The sequence below is a fragment of the Diabrotica undecimpunctata genome, chromosome 3 (assembly GCF_040954645.1).
Source record: "Diabrotica undecimpunctata isolate CICGRU chromosome 3, icDiaUnde3, whole genome shotgun sequence".
NCBI classification, from domain to species: domain Eukaryota; kingdom Metazoa; phylum Arthropoda; class Insecta; order Coleoptera; family Chrysomelidae; genus Diabrotica; species Diabrotica undecimpunctata.
The window spans coordinates 134,321,506-134,339,068 of NC_092805.1; the positions used below are offsets into that span (position 1 = coordinate 134,321,506).

At 32.4% G+C, this 17,563-nt stretch overlaps 1 protein-coding gene across 6 annotated transcripts in view; it reads right to left on the minus strand.

Annotated features, from left to right (window-relative positions):
* Positions 1–17,563, minus strand: part of LOC140437434 (voltage-gated inwardly rectifying potassium channel KCNH6-like) — a 713,853-nt gene that overhangs the window by 189,827 nt on the left and 506,463 nt on the right. The gene's annotated exons all lie outside the window — the stretch shown is intronic.

Consider the following 17,563-nt stretch of genomic DNA (forward strand, 5'->3'; position numbering starts at 1 on the left):
CTCCTCAACAGCAAACCCGATGTCTCGTCGCTCTATATGGCGGCATTTTACCATCCTACGACAATCATTCATTCCTAAACAAAATCACGATTTATCGCTGTATACTACATTATGCTATTCTGCTAGCCAATTCTGCCGTTTTCTGCATCAATTCAAACGTTGATGACAGTGGTCCGCAGTCAGAGGAAACACTAGTAGTGGGCAAAATGAAATCAGTTCAAAGGGTTGAATATGACTGTAAAGTGTACGCATAATGACAGGTCTACCTTCTACTCCAAACCATTGGTCAGCGATTTGACGAATAGTAGCAAAACGGTCTCGCAGAGCCAGTAGTCTAAAGCACCTATCTTGACGCTCTGTGGTACACCTCAGTTGACCAGTTGGTCTTCTTCGTGTTCCTCTACTTTTATTTGTACATATACGATACATACGTATAACCATCATTGCCGTACAATTAACAAGCATGCATCTCTATTGGCAGCAATTCTACCCCTAGAATCAGAATCGCTAACATGGTGGTAATTTTAGTGTTTTCAAACTCGAGGCATTTTCTTACTCTAAGTACAATTAGACTGAGTAATAATTACTGAAAATTTCTGTTCCAGCCGGTCTTCAAAATCGATCTCTTCAGAAAAAAAATTTGAAGGTAAAACTTTATTTTTATAAAAAGTATAAAAGACTAAATACAAATATTGTCATCAGAGAATGCTTTAATAGTCATTCTGTAGTTATTCTGTTGACTCAATGATTCAAGAAATTAAGTTGAAGAAATTATTCCTTCTTGGTGTAATACTTCTAATGTTACTGACTATACTTAGATTTATTATTTATGTGATTATCTGTTCACACTGTATAATGCCAAATTGCTACTTTTGTAATCGTTTTACTTTTAAATATTGAATAGCAGTGTGCTTTGTGCTTTATCGGCATTTCCACGAATCTATTTTCTGATTTGCCACCGGTAGACGATAAAGGGTTCTTTGTTCTTTGTGTAAGCTATTTTTATATTCATTGTACTACTGTCGTTCGGACAAAAACATTTAATTAACTATATATTTATATGCTTTAAGTCATTAAAAATAAAGGAATTTATTTGTCTGAAATATCAGTCTTTTATTATCAATTTAAGAAGAGTTTGAACATACAAAGAATTGTGTTACATACAAGAACATAATATTTAGAAAGAATAATAAACCGAAAACAGCTTAGATACTAAAGTAATAAAATCACTTATTAATGTATTCTAATACGAGACTTCGTCAGTTGAAGCACAACTTTGGACAGGTTAGCCTTGGAAACAATTGTTATCACTCAAATTACATTCTGCAATGTTAATTATGTTAATAAACGTCGGACTGATCATATGTACGATATGTACTTAACTGCCAACAGATGACCAAAAAAGATTGCGAGTTGGTTTTTTGCAATATATCACGGACTACAGGCAAAACAGTAATGACTTTCTTTCATCAACAATTGCTAGTGACGAACCTTAGTGTCATTATTTTAAACAATTAAGTAAGCTGTTATCGATGTCAAAGAAGGTAAAGGTGCAACCTTCTACAAAAAAGGTCATGTTAATATTTTTTTTTTCGATCATGAAGGATCCTTGCTCATTCTGGACTTTATATCAACGTGAAGCTATATAATTAATCTTTTGGAAAGCTCCATAAAGCAATTTATTTATTTATTTATTTAGCATATGGCTGTATTACAGGTAAAATAGAGAATACATTACAAAAAGTAAATAATGGTAATTTTTTTTTGCTTATTGGCTTTGGCTTGGAACCTTTAGCCACGTAATTACATATGAACATTAGTATTCATTCATACAAAATTGTACAGAGAGGACATTTTTCACGCTCAGGGATTCATCAGAGCGGCTTTATTTTAACAAACAAAACATAAACTACAGTTAGGTAGGTGGGCAACATATATGGTAAACATATAAAGGAAATGTTCATGCATACGATCAATTTTAAACTCATACCTTTTATCTAATTTTTACAAGAAATATCATAATGATTTTAAAAATTTTTATATTGTCTTCACTTAATGGAACATTTACGTTTAATGCTGTACTTTAACTCTCTTTTATCAATTATTTTAGCAGGCACGTGCTTGGTTTACGATGTAGTGGGCAGTTGAAAAATACGTGATTTAAATCAGCTATACTAGTTCCACACTCACATCGGTCTGTTGGGAGAACTCCTATTTTGTGTAGATGTTTCGGAAAACATCCATTATTTACTTTTAATCTTAAGCCAGTTGATACTGTGTTTATGCTTATTGTAACATCGTTGTAAAATTGTTTTACAGCTACTGTTGGTTGTAATTTGTATAAATTAGTGCCTGTGCTTTCACCAAACTGAATCCATCGTCTGTCCAATTTAAATTTAATATATTGTTTGATATAGACAAGTAGGTCACATGTGTTGAATTGTTCTTTCACTATATGTGGGTGCGTACTGGAATGGATTTTTAGCTATAGAAGCAGCAATAGTATTGCCACAAATATCTGAGTATCCCTTAACCCATACAAATTTAACATCATATGGATCTGATAGTTTTAGTAACTCTTGAAAAATTTCTAATATGAATATATTGCTATTGATTGTGAATTTAAAGTTTTGTAAGGAGTGTAATACTGACAGTGAATCACTGCATATACATAAAAGTAATTAATTTTTAAAAACAAACATTTAGTTGACTTTTGGTCAAATATATTGAATTAACTTTTTGGTCGCAGCTAAGAAATCGGACGGATTACCACTGTAGGATTTGATCGGGTATTCCTCCACTAGATGTTTAACGGTTTGTTTTTAAGCACCACAATCGCAGTTTGGAGAGGGTATTTTACCCCATGTAAAAAGTGAATCGGAGAACCTATGATAGTTTGTTCTGATTCTATTCAGTGTGACCCAAATTCGTCTTAGTTGGTCGAAACCCTCTGGCTAGCTTGTGATATATGGCATTTTCCGTATGTCTAGTAGTGCATTCTTCTCACCAACGGTTAATTATTCAAAAGTTCTCTTCAATAAGACTTCTCGGAGAATCTGGAGGGTTGTTTCTTGAACGTAGTTTATTTATGTCTCTGCATCGTTAGCTTTCCCTGGTTTTAAAATGGCTACGATTTTTGCTTTTTTAAGTCAATGAGGAACATTTCCCGTTTAAAGAATGTTGGAGAAGAAATTTGCAAGTCAGTTTTTAGTAAATCTGCCAGTTTGATTTAGAAACTCATGCCATTAAAGCAAGTAGCTTTTCCCGTTTTTATTTTATTAGACTTTCCATGATTTCTCCACATGAAAAAGGGTTGTTCACGTGAAAATAGTCTGTTTCAAGTGGACATATAGATTTAAAGTTTTTGAAGTCTTTTTTTAACTTTAGTTATGTGTAAGCGATTTTGGGGTGCCCTTAAGGTAGATATTATGTTAAAAACGTCACTTGGTTTGGTGTTACTAGATTGGTTGGGCAGTTGGGTAGGCTACTGCCTGCTAGTTTTTGAAGCAGTGACCAGGCTTGTCTGTTCAAGTTTTTGAAATTTAGATTTTCAACTGTCTCAGTCTATTTCTCGCGCCTAGCGGTATCAATGCTGTGGAGTAATTCGTCTGTAATTTCCTTTCTTTTGTCTTCATAAAACTTATCATACAGTTTTTCGCTTTTCTCAGACCATCCAAGAATGTACTCTTTGCTGTACCCTCTAGGAGTTGTTGCTTTTGCTGATGTCATTATTGCTCTCGTCAATGTCTCGTAGTTTATGCTTCTTTGTGAGATCCAACCTAAGCATTTATCATGATTACTAGAGAAAGCAGACCAGGTAGCTTTTCTGGAATTTTATCTGGGATGTAGAAATGACCTCATAACAAGAATGTTAATACTCATTTTGATAATAATGGAGCGGTATTAACTATAAGAAAAATCGGATATAACCTTTCTTGATACTGGTACAGGTTGGCCTTAGTCGTCAATGATAATAAAACAAAGGGTATGGTCCATTTTTGTGACTCTCAGTGTCCACATCTTATGATGACTGTTAAAATCCTCTAAGTATATAGCTAGGTGTTCATAAGGATTAAGAACATATGTAGGCCAGGTAAGAGAAGGCTGTTTATAAATATTGGCTATTGTGATATCGCCGGTTTTCACAGTTATCTTGTAGATGTTGTTCTTGGAAGATATCAAAATTAAGGCTGCATTTTTAATGTTTGTGCGTATATCGGTTGCTGTAGGCTCTATTGTAGGAAGCACTAAGTAGATCATAGCCTTGGATTTTTCCTTTTAAACTCAATTGGACGTCGTTTTCTGTCTGTTTCTTCTCTCTCCACCTTATAGTCCCAGTTTATCGCCTTGTGATTTTCACAACTTTTGGGCCACTGAACAAGACGTTAAACGGTAATCGTTTTCAGTCAGGTAAAGAAGTACAAATTGACGTAAATAATAAATTATTTGAGCAACCAGCCCTAAGAATTCTGAAAGCAGGGTATACATCGGTTATTCAATATTCGTACCCGTATATAATAATTAGGGAAATAATAAAAATCACAATCATAAAAAGTATACTCTTTATGAGTACTAGAAACCAATTCGCTAAGGATTTTTGCTTAGTTGAGGAGATATGTTGTGGAATGCAATTTTAGATTTCCCATGTCTCTAATAACATCTTTATCAACGTCTGTTTTGCCTTGCAATTCTTAGAACGTACAGATTAAAGCATAAATCTGAATTTGGTTTAAAAAAATTAGTTTAGGGATTTATTATCAGATGTCGCTATTTGCGTCCATACGAAGCCATGTTAGAGTTGCTTCCCAAGACAGGAAATATTTATTTTCACGTTCAGAGCATCTGTGAATAGCCGTCTCTGATGATCCCTATTAGGGTGAAATACGTCTAAGTGGATATATAGACGCACTATACGTGAAATCAAATCTTAACTGTCTTTTTCCTTTTAATTAGAAAGAAATTTAGACAAATGATTTTCAAGAGAAATATTTAAGCCACAATTTTTTTTAGAAAATACTTTTAAGTACTCTTTTGTTTCAGAATACTGGTCATAAACATTATTTTTAGACAGTGTTGGCTTTAGCTGCTGGTATTTTGTAATTGTACATTGTTTTTGTTGTTTATGTTCTGATTTTTTTTTATGATATTACTTTAAGTTTAGCATAATCTGCCTTTTATTCGCAGAATCATATATGCATTAGGAAACCTTTATGATCTTTATGCACTAATGACTCGGCTTTATTGCTTGGTTGGTTGGCAGGTCTACTTGGATCTGTGTAGATTATGAGGATCGAGATATGAAGCCGGCCGATAGACGAGTAATACGGTGAGAGATAAAGGCTTATGACTTGTTGACCGCTTTTATATTAAACATTAGGAAAGAAATAAGCCATAACGTTGTTTGAGTTTTCGCTTTGGTTATACCTACGAAATCAATAGACATTTACGTTCTAACCTATGCTCTGTAGGCATTAGGTATTTTTAAAAATGCCAAAAATATTTTTTTCACTGTGATTATCATTTTTTTCCGAAGTATTAATTTTAAATTATTCAAATTCTTTATCTTATAAATAATAATGCAAATAATTATGTTTAACTAAATTTAATTTAAAAAAAAATGTTTAATTGCAATTAAATCCTGTAGTGCATACACACTACAAGAAGAATTGAGATAATGGTTCTTGTAGTAACCTGATAATGAACCCTATGAATGTAATCGTTTTTCAATATCCTCGATAAATAGTCCACCATCGAGGTATTCCATGACAACGACACACGTCTTCACATATCGATACACATTTGCAGGCTAGCAAAAGTTCCTATCGAAGCATCAGCGACAGTGAATGCGTTGCATAAAAGCACCAATTTAATTCAATGCACTGATAAAACACCAGTCGCGACGCATTTTCTAATTCCGGGAGACAACATTTGAGAACGCCGCGACACAGGTATCGAGCGTATCACCAACGTTGATGAATTAAAGGGCACATGTAAGACAGTCGACCAAAAACGCATACATAAAAGTGACCTTACGGTAGATACACCAAGTGTAGTATTAATGATTGTAGCATTTGTAAATTTCTTGAAATCCCCTCGTATGTGTATTAAATTGAAATCCCCTTATATATGCATTATAATACCGAAGAATTTTTTTAATGTTTCTTAATTCGTATCTTTCAATTTAAGACCCAAATAATATTTCGTTATTTTCATAGTCGCTTAGTCGATAATAAATCATTTAATTGTTTGTTTATGTCACCGGGGCAAATTCTTCAATATTTCTTTGTTCAAACCACCCGATATTGCGTTTTCAAATTAATAATTTACGTCTTAATTTCCATTGTGTTTTGTTTATACCCAAAGTGCTTTGTTTATTCTAACTTATGCGATCAATTCTTAAAGATAATTTCATCACTCTCGCAGGAGCCACTGTTAAAGACAGTTGGTGTCTGTGTTAGTCCGAATTTTCTTCAGATTCGTAAATGTGTTTTTATTATTCTTTTATTATGGAAAATAACTAGTTTTATGGCAGTTTTACAGTTAAAAGGAGGTTTAAAATGTAGGCGATAATGAGCAGATGTATTTGGTTAGTCGGAGCTACGATGGTTCCAGTTTTTTAAGAAGCCGAGTCAAAGGTGTGTTCCAGTACCCCATCTTTCAACCTTAGATTTGTATTTGTCCTAATTAAGAAGTCCAGTTTACAACTTAATGAGTGATTGTGACATCCAGGTAACTTTTATTGTTTGTTCAATTTTCAAGTAAAGACCGACATTTTTTTAGAACAATAATTGCTTTCGTAACAATTTAAATTTTTGTTTTCTAAAAAAATTTATAAATTTTAGGTTTTAACTTTAGCTGTCATTTTAATTGTTGTTTTAAAATTAATGTTAATTTATGACAGCTCGTTTTAGTATTTTTAGTATTGATTTGTTTTGTTTAAAAAAAAAGGTTAACCTTCATGCAATTTTGTAAGTTTATGTAGTATCTCCAACTCATGGAGTTTGTAAACAGATAGGACACATGTAAGTTTTTCTCTGTATTTTTGTAATTTGTAACTATTAATATAGTGTTTTATATTGTCTATTTTGTGTAGCTATTTGTGGCAAGACACAATAAATGTTAAATTTTGTTTTCTTAACATTTTGTTCATTCCTGTTTCATTGTGTTTCCTGTTTCTTTTTGTTTTATTTGTCCCAAGAGATTCATGACCCCCTTGAGTGTTGCCCCAATCCAAACCCCTTGTCTTTTACTTATATACCACCCCAGCTATACTAACAAACCCTGAGTGCCGTTCGCACAAGTAACCATTATTTTGCTTGCCCTATCTCCGCCCCCTTAGTTTCTGTCCCCAATATTCAACCCCATAATCTTACCCCGTGGTAGGCAAAATATTTCGTTACATAATTAGTCTCGCAATAGATAAGTCTCACATTAATAATTTTTTAAAGATATTTAAAAATATTTCCAGTAAAATTGACCGTTTTTCTGTTATTCTTTGTTGAGTTTTTAAAATGTTTCGTTAAATACAAAATTTTCACAAATCCATTAACAGTTTTTTAGATAAAATGTATACTTTTTGAGTTATTCGTGAAAAATCAATTAAAAACAAAAGAAAAATTTAAATTTTAATTAAGAATAACTGTAAAAGGTATTGATTTTTCGAAAAAACTATGAATATTTTTGCTTACAATAGATTTTTCTACGGACCAATGATGTTATTTTTAATGTAAAGATACCAACCTCCAGGTATTTATACAAAAATAGATGCATATTGATGGAATTCGGAATTAAAAACGTTGCTACACTGCACTGTAAATAATTTTTGCTGTTTTCTCTACAAATTATTATTGTACAAAAAATCTCTTATTTTCCGAATCTTTAAACTTTATGGTGCGTCGAAAGCGAATTCTCCATTCATTATTCTTTCTTATGGATCCTTAAGAAGACGTGCACAGAATTTTTATTAGAAATTTTTGTTATCAAGGAAAATATATCATGGAAAGGCTATCCTATCTACCTGAAGCTATGAAAAAGTTCACGAACGAGAATAGGAAAAATATTTTTGAATTTATGAAGTACTTTAGTGTTTAAATAAGTCGCGAAAAATATTGCATACGTTAAATAAAACAAGAAGACTCCTTGAATTGAAAAGAGATACGAAAATACATTTTTGAGTATGCTTATTACAACAAAACTGTACAGTTCCTATGGAAATGTATGTATCGTAAGTTGGTATTGAATAAATAATTATGTTTTACGTCTTTTCCAATAATTTTTTGCGACAAGTAAATTTACAGGCAGTTAATAAAATATCTAAACAACACCACTATTATTCCACTATTTTTAATTAGAATTTTAAGACTTCTTTGTTAATACATACCATTCAATTTGAAAACTTGTTCTCTACAAATCAAGGTATGCCATGAAAATTAATCTGTCATTTGCATGGTTTTATTAAGACACAAGTGATAGCGTCTTAAATTCTTACGATTAATTGCTTCAAACCGTAAAGAAAAACTGCTACCAATTTTAAAGTTATTCTTTATCTACTTTAAAATTTTACTAAAATAAGAATATTAAACGCAAATATAATAAGTAGCGTAAACCTTTAACACATCCACAAGGAAAAAGAAATTCTTGTACTTGGCTGTATACCATGAATCACAAAAAATATCCTTTGTAAAAGGTTGTAATATATTTTAAAAGACTTTTTCGGGTCTACACGGTAAACAAAGTTAAGCACAATACACAATCTTATCCATGACTGGTTAAAAAAGGCGCCAACCTTAACTCTAAACTAAAGGCGCCAGACACTCCTTCTAAAAAAATGGACTAAAACTTGCGGCAGAGAAAACCGAAGCCATTATTCTAAAGGGGACAAGAAACAGGCAAAGTGTTGAATTACAATGTGCGAAAACATGTCTAACACCCAAGAAACATGTAAAGTACCCAGGTGTGACATTGCACCAGAATGGAAAATGGGGGGAACATGTGCGGGAGGCAGCCCGGAAGGCTACGTTGTAGAAGGTGATGCCTAACATTGGAGAAACCAAGGGTTTTACACGGTATTGTACAGTCGATCTTCCTCTACGCGGCACCAGTTTGGAGCGGGGCGGTAGAGATAACGGCCTAAAGGAGGCTCATGACACGAGTAGAGAGAACAAGTCTATTGTAAGTGGTATGCGCCTACAGGACTGTGTCTGCGGCAGCCTTGTGGGTCATCATTGGATGTATCCGTTGCATGTTTTGACGGTGGAAAGAAAGGAGCTCTATGAGGGAAGAGGTCCAAATCTTACTATGGCCGAGAGAAGACAGGAAAGGGAAAGGTCAATTAAAAGATGGATAGAAGAATGGAACAACACGGAGGATGTGGCGCAGTGGACTAAAATGCTGATACCAAACATAAGAGATTGGACTGTAACCGGAGGTGACTGGATTATTTTCTGACGCAGGTGCTCACAGGACACGGGTGTTTTAGGGACTACCTCTAGGTTTGGAGAAGCTGACACAGATGAATGCCTATAGTATGGACACTCGAACACTGTGACACCTTTGATGTTAGAGTGCAACCGATGGGTAGCAGAAAGAAACATAGTGAAAAGAGAGACATATGTCAATTTTGTTGCAGTGAGAGAAATAACTGAGAACATGATTAAAAATAAAGCACGTTGAACTGGCGTACACAACTAGATCCATACAGTGCTCAAGAAAAAAGAAAAGGAAGAAAGAGAGCTGGACCAACGGCAAAGGTAAGAGTAAAAAATGCTGGAAGTTGAAGCTAAAGAAGTTGGTCACAACTTCTTTAGCTTCAACTATGAAGTTAGATGGGCGTGAGTCAGACTGTGGGGAAGGAGGAACTGCCCGTCTGGGAGTGATGCCGTACTAGGAGCAATGAGAGTCATCTACGCGCTACCTAACACGAGACAGGGAGTCTCCTTGCTGATGATTGGAGTGTGGATGTGGATGAAGCGAGAATAAATTAATGAAGATAGTGCTTTGGAAGTGATGCCTGCCTTCCAGCAGCCATTCCGCTTTCGGATCGCTGGATGACAGGGGAAGGTCTGGTTCAGCAGGTATTCGTTCGACGTAGACTCGGCGACAAGAGGGCATTTTAAAGTACCTCGGGAACTATCGCCGGGAGAACGAAGAACGAATCTTGCATTCAGGTCAGTCAGGCGGCGTCCTGGACTGAGATGTCTTTTGAAGATTCCAGAACCCCCCTTAACGAATCCGAAAAAAAAAGACTTCTTCTTCTTCTTCTTAACATGCCATACACCAAAGTGCGTAGGCGACTATCTCATTACTAGAATTCTGTTCTTGGCGGCGTGACACAGCTCGCCTGTATTGTGTATTCCTGTCCATTCTTTAATATTCCTTAACCAGGATAATTGTTTGCGGCCGGCTCCTCTCCTACCTTCGATCTTCCCTTGTAGGATTAACTGTGGTATTTCATATTTTGCTCCTCTCAATATGTGCCCAAGGTAACCAATCTTGCGTTTTTTAATTAATTCAAAGAGTTCTCTTTCCACACCGGCTCTCTTAAGGACGTCATCGTTTCGAACTCTATCCACCCAAGGTATGCGCATCATTCTTCTCAATGCCCACATTTCAAATGCTTCAAGTTTGTTGATAGATCTTTTTTTCAAAGTCCACGTTTCCATGCCATAAAGCAAGATGGACCATATGTAGACTTCTTCTAAGCTCTTTAAATTAAACTTTTTTTAAATCAAAAATTTTATTATTCTCAGGATAGCAAAATTATCTATCACTTAAATCTTCCACCTTAAGCTAGAGTCTTAAAACTACTTAGTGCATGAGTTGCTTATGGTGCAGAAAAGAATCTTAAAACTTGAGAGTTAGTATATAGGTCTCATTGTCTAAGAAAAAACACTTATATTCTCATATGTTTTACGTTTAATAATCATTGTCTAAGAAAAAACACTTATATTCTCATATGTTTTACGTTTAATAATTTTGTGAGTTTCTTTAATAATCTGTTGTCTGATTTATTAATAAAAACTTTGAAAGACTAAATTCTACTTCTTCTCTTCCTCTTCTTTTTATATAGACATGACTTTGTCTGTTTTTCTTGTCCACCTTCTGTTTTGGTGGTATTCCTACTGATCGTATTCCTACTGGGGAAACGTCTCTTGCCGTCGTTATTACTCTATTTGTTGTTATTAGGCTTATATGATCGTTCCATTCTACTCTTTTATTTCTTACCCACTTATTGATGTTCTCCACCTTGAATCTACGTTGCCATCATATGTTTTAATTGTTTTCATCTCTGCTGTTTCTAACATCCTTTTTGTCCTCTCGGTATCAGGTCGGATAAATATATAGGTCTATAAACAAATATATATATATATATATATATATATATATATATATATATATATATATATATATATATAAGAAATACTGGATATTAGTGACTATCAATATAAACAAACAACACAGTTTATTAGGGTTGCAGTTAGAAAATTAGCCGAGATGTTATTGAAACACTCTTTTGACTTTTTGTCTAGCTTTTCCAATGGTTTTATTACTTTTTCAAGACACTGTAATAAGAAAAATATGTAAATATTTATAAAATATCACAATTCTTCAGTGCAACTTACTAGTAGTTGAGATTATTTATAAAAGCATTGACACTCAACATTAACAAATTACCACATATAAAATATAAAATAATGGACAAAATACATTCTAAAATTTTTAAAATTTAAGTAAAGATAGTAAAACTTAGTTTATGACATATACATATATATATATATATATATATATATATATATATATATATATATATATATTTATATATATATATATATATATATATATATATATATATATATATATATAAATATGTATGTATGTGTGTGTGTGGGGTTGGAAATATGACTGCGGATTTCCAACCACACACACACACACACACACACACGCACACACAGACACACACACACACACACCCACACACACACACTCACACACACACACACACACACACACACATACACACACATACATATTTGTTTAAAATAAGCATAAAATTTAAATTTCAATATGTCTTTTAAATTATTAAACATTAAGTCATTCAAAGTTTTTATTAATAAATCAGATAACAGATTATTAAAGAATCTCACAAAATTCTTGAACGTAATACATATAAGAATATGAGTGATTTCTCTTAGACAAAGAGGAACCTGTATAGAAAATAACATTAAATAATAAATTAAACCAAAAAATCGTATAACTATTTAAAATTAAAGACGTCTGAATAACAACTTTTTATATATATTAACATTATTTTAAATTTATTTTAAATTATGTGAAAATAAATATTTTTCTCTACATACTGTACATTCATAAACAACTCCCTTTGTTCCCAATATTCTAATATATTTCTTACTAATTGCATTCATAAACAATTTAAATTTAAAACTATTAAATATTTAGTTTTCAAATAGTTCATTTATTCCATACATACGTACTCTCCCGTTGAGTTGTTTTTGTCCCAAATAAAGTTCTCCAAAACTATTGCAAATGCTCAAAACTCGTCAACCCATTCATTACTATTCAAATAATCGCTGAGAGAAGTTCCGGTCAAACAGTCGGCCTCTGACTGGTCTATTATCTCATCAGAAAAGCATCGATTGAATATCTGCTGACACTTTATCTAAGTCCCGTGGCTCATGATAAAGCATATCCTGTTATTTGTTGTCAAACAGAGCATATGACGAGTGACTTCAAAGAACTCGACGTCCTACATATTTGCCTGGGTTCAGCTCGATATATTGACTTCTTTTATACTCAACAAGAGCAGATATGGAAAAATGGAGGGCTTTGTTAAATTTAACGAGGAGTGTATGTATTGATGTAGTAAGGTATATTGAGAATTCACTTTTCGTTACCACGAAATTTTATAGGGGATACCTTATCATTGCGAATACGTACAGGTAATATAAATGTTTTTGTGAGAAGAAAAAATAAAGTTAATCTAAATTTGTTATGACAGGAAAATAACTACAAAAATGTGAAAATGATATGAATTAATCTTGTAATAACATATACCTTTATTAATATACTATAATAATAAATTTTAATTATTAACAAAATTTTAGTTTGACGGTTCCCTTTGTATATAAAGATATTATTTATTAATTTTGACTTACTTATTTAGATAAAAATAAGACCACCGTCTTATTTGGGAAATTAACCTGCTGTGTTGGTTCTGGGAGGAATAGCAAAACACCTAGGTGTGCCTCAGAGAAAAATTATTGACTATAATTTGATTCTTAGCCATGAATTGGTCAAGACAAATACCACCAGTTTGAGACGGTGAGTCTGAGTTCGCTTCCACTTAACAAAGATCTGGATAGGAAGTTCCCTTCCTCGACACTGTACGTCTTAATGTCTCATAGAAAAATATAATATCGGTACATATGACCAAAGGATAGGTATAAATAAGGTATAATCAAATACACACTCGCAAATTAACTAACAATATTAACTGTGGATTGTTAATGATATCACATTCGCACAAACAAATATAAATACACATACAAACTTGCACATAGCACCGTGCTCAATTGACAATTCACCATAGCATAGCGGAAAAGTTTTGTCTATGGGATCCCCAGAGAGCTAGTAAAATAGGGCATTTAAGATTTGGCACAGTATAAGCGCCCTAATGTGGTGTACAATATTTTGATATAACTCGTGGGAATAAACTGAATGTAAGACAAAAATAAATGACCCAGATAAGGACTTAGAAATAAGTGACTTTTCTGAATTCATGGTGACCCCAATTAGGGTCATACAGCCAACTTTAAGCACAGTAAGGTATCTTCCGCAGAACTAGTTGTTGTTATGGGCAGCTCGATGTCACCTTCAAACAAGATCTTTGACATATACAGATAAAAAAATGTCCATTGAATATTAACGAAGAGCTTATATATAGCCGATCTTTAATAATTATTATTAGTTATTTTTAAATATAATATAATTGGTTGCAGTACCACTTGTGTAGAATTAGTACTGTCCGTAGTACTTAGTATTACTAGAACTTCCCCGTGCAGGTTTTCAGAAAAAAATTATTTCTTTCAATTCTCTGATTTAATCTAATATGGTGGCAGAAATTTCAAATTCTGAGCTTTTTATTATCTCTTGGCACTTAACAAAATCAAGATATTAAATCGTTAAATTTTTGAAAAATTTTTTTTTTTATATAGTGCCATTTTTATGCAAAAAACTAAAATCTAAAAGCATATTGTTGCGTTATTTAATACATTATTAAAAACTTTATGATACAATCACATTAAACCAAAAAAATAACAGAAAATACTAATAAAATTATGTTCAAATTGTTCAAAATGACCTCCCTTAGACATGACATAAGATTCTCTTCGCGTCATTTGTCGTATTTGTGCAAAGATTCTTGTTGTATTTCTCATTGTCTCACAGCCAGCTATAACTTAATTCCTCAGATCATTCACAGTTTTGATGAAAGTGAAACAATCCTTCCAATCGCCACTTAGACTGGTTGTTCCATAGATCTTCTTCCATGGCCCTCTCTCTCAGTTTTTTCTTTATTCCTTCGCTCCAATCTTTTCTCGGTCTACCTCGTTTTCTCTTTCCTTCTGGTTGCCACTTTAGTATTTCTTTTGGTATTGGTTGTTCGTCCATTCTTTGTATGTGTCCGAACCAGATACGTTGTTTTGTTGTTAGGTCATCTGTGATTGTTTGTTTGATTCCCATTATTTCTCTAATGCGTTCGTTCGTAATACTTTCTCTTCTAGATCTTCCTGCGGCTCTTCTTCAAAAATCCATTTCCGTCACTTTCAGCGTTGACAGTGTTCTTTCTTTCAGTGGCCATACCTCACAGCTGTATAAAGTGATACTTTTTACTATAGTCTCATATATCCCCTTCTTATTTTCTTAGCTGATGGATTGGTCCCATAAAATGGTGTTAAACATTGTGATGGCTTTTCTCCCTGACGTATTTCTCTCTCTTATGGCTTTGTCTAATGTTCCATCTTGTGAAATGTAGTCACAGCAGTGCTTTATCGTAGTGTTATCGTCTAATATGAGATCTTTTTGTTCTGCTCCAATGCACAGGTATTCGGTTTTCTTTTTATTTACTTCTAGACCCCATATATCATACTCTTCAACTAAAAAACACGAAGTCCAAAAATCTAGAAGATTTAAATCGGCTATCGAGCAGGCCAATCTTCCGTACCTCATCTACTTAGTCAACGATTTGTATATGCTGTATTTAAGTAATTACGTACATTAATGCTAAACTGGGCATGCATAAACCATAAGTGTTTTCTCAGCTGTAGAGAAATTTCTATAAAAATAATAGATTACTATTTTTGTAAGAAACTAAGGTAAGATTCGTTATTGGGTCGGTTCATATTTACTGTCAACAGTGTATAATTATAAACCATGAGATATCAGATATCAACTTTTATTTGCCACTTCATTAATGTCAGTGTCCCGTTTTACTATATATATATATATACATATATATATATATATATATATATATATTTATATATATATATATATATATATATGTATATATATATATATATATATATATATATATATATATATATATATATATATATATATATGTTCGGATAAGTTTCCGCGGTGTATATGTATATATATATACATATTTTACAATAACTGTTTGTTCTTAATCTTGTACATTTTAGAATCTTGACAAAGGCAAGGGTTTCCTGCCAAAACATTAATTTCTATAGAAAATAAAATCTAGTTCCACATGTAATATAATTTATTGAACCTAAATCCAAGAAAAATTAATTTTATATTAAATATAGTAAGGTTCAAGAAACTCAAAATTATAATATAATATATACATATATATATATATATATATATATATATATATATATATATATATATATATATATATATATATTACGCCTTTTTATCAATCGAGTGTAGCTTTATAAAAGGTTTTTTTTTCAAATAAAAGAGCGCCAACAACAACGAAAGTTCTAAAATAAAGAACATTCATGAATAATTAATACTAAGAGAAGCTTTTCTAAGCTTACCACTTTATATCTGCATTAATAATTTAACTCTAATAGATATTTGATCATTGTTGTGACATTGGTAAAACTGTATTGTAATGTTTATAAATGTGGAATACTTCCTGGATTTCTAGTTGTAAGTGCAAATAACTAACAAATATTATTTTTTAAATAAAGAGACTGATATGTTTTTGTATACACATATGACAATTCAAAAAATATAAACGAAAAGTATTTTAAGTGTGTAAAATTTATTTCCTAGCTGAGCGCTTTCATCTTGCAAAGCCATCCTCAGTGCTATGCTATAATTAAAGACTAATATAAGTAACTAAAGTTTACCATTTTTTCACTTACGTCAATTTTAAAAAGCACTACTACTTGAAAGAGGTATCAATTTGGTAGAAAAAACCACAATTTTCTGTTATAAAGATTAACTTACTTATTTGAAAAAAAAAAAAACGGGTGTGGCAGTCCAGTGCGACTGCCGGTAGAAGTTATACTTCTATAGACGCGTTCTCCGTTACAAATTTATATGGGAGTCAATCTGCACAATCATTACATATGTAATGCTATAGGTAAGAGAGAGCAGAAAGAGAAACAGAATTAGGTATTCACACGTGTCTGCTGTACCGCCTATTGTAACATCTTTTTTTATTTTCTTGTATTTGGACTGGACAATAATATATTTAAATATGTGGTTACTATTTTTAATCTTTGTAATATTTTAGCTTCAAATGATGTTTAACAAAATATAAAATACAGTATTCCATGATTAACTGGTCTAAATAGGTTGGAATATAGATCAGCTTTCAAGCACTTTATCATGTCTACATAAAGGTATGTTATTGGGAGATGAATGAGTTTCAGATCATTGATTAGAAGCACTGCGAGGGTAGAACAATAACCAAAGCGAACACGATGTAAACACTTTGACAAAGATCAGAAATGTCTTTGGGCAACAATATGGAAACATATTTGGTGATACTGTTTGATACTATAAATTAGTTCAATTGATGTAGAATTTATTGAATAAAAATTCTTACATTATGTATATATATATATATATACATATATATATATATATATATATATATATATATATATATATATATACATCTAGCGGTTAATGTAAGCTCCGTTCTAAAACGGTATTATACTAACTCCAGTAAAATATACACCGTGTATACTATTATCTGAGTAGCGCTTTATGTAGACTCCGACCAACATGTAGGATTAAGTGGACTCCACAAAAGGATAAACCATTTATGGGATCCGTATTTACCATTCTGTGTACATTTCTAAACTCCTGCGATGTTGCCAATAATTGTATTAGTAGTAGATTTTCAAATTTTACAGCAGGTACACTTTGGAACTTGAAATTTATTTAAATATCCATCAATTTAGTCATGGAGGAATTTCAGGATTATTTGGCTAATGAAGTTAAATATAAATTGTTAACCGACACATAACTTTAGTTTACTTTTTAGTTTTAATAAACA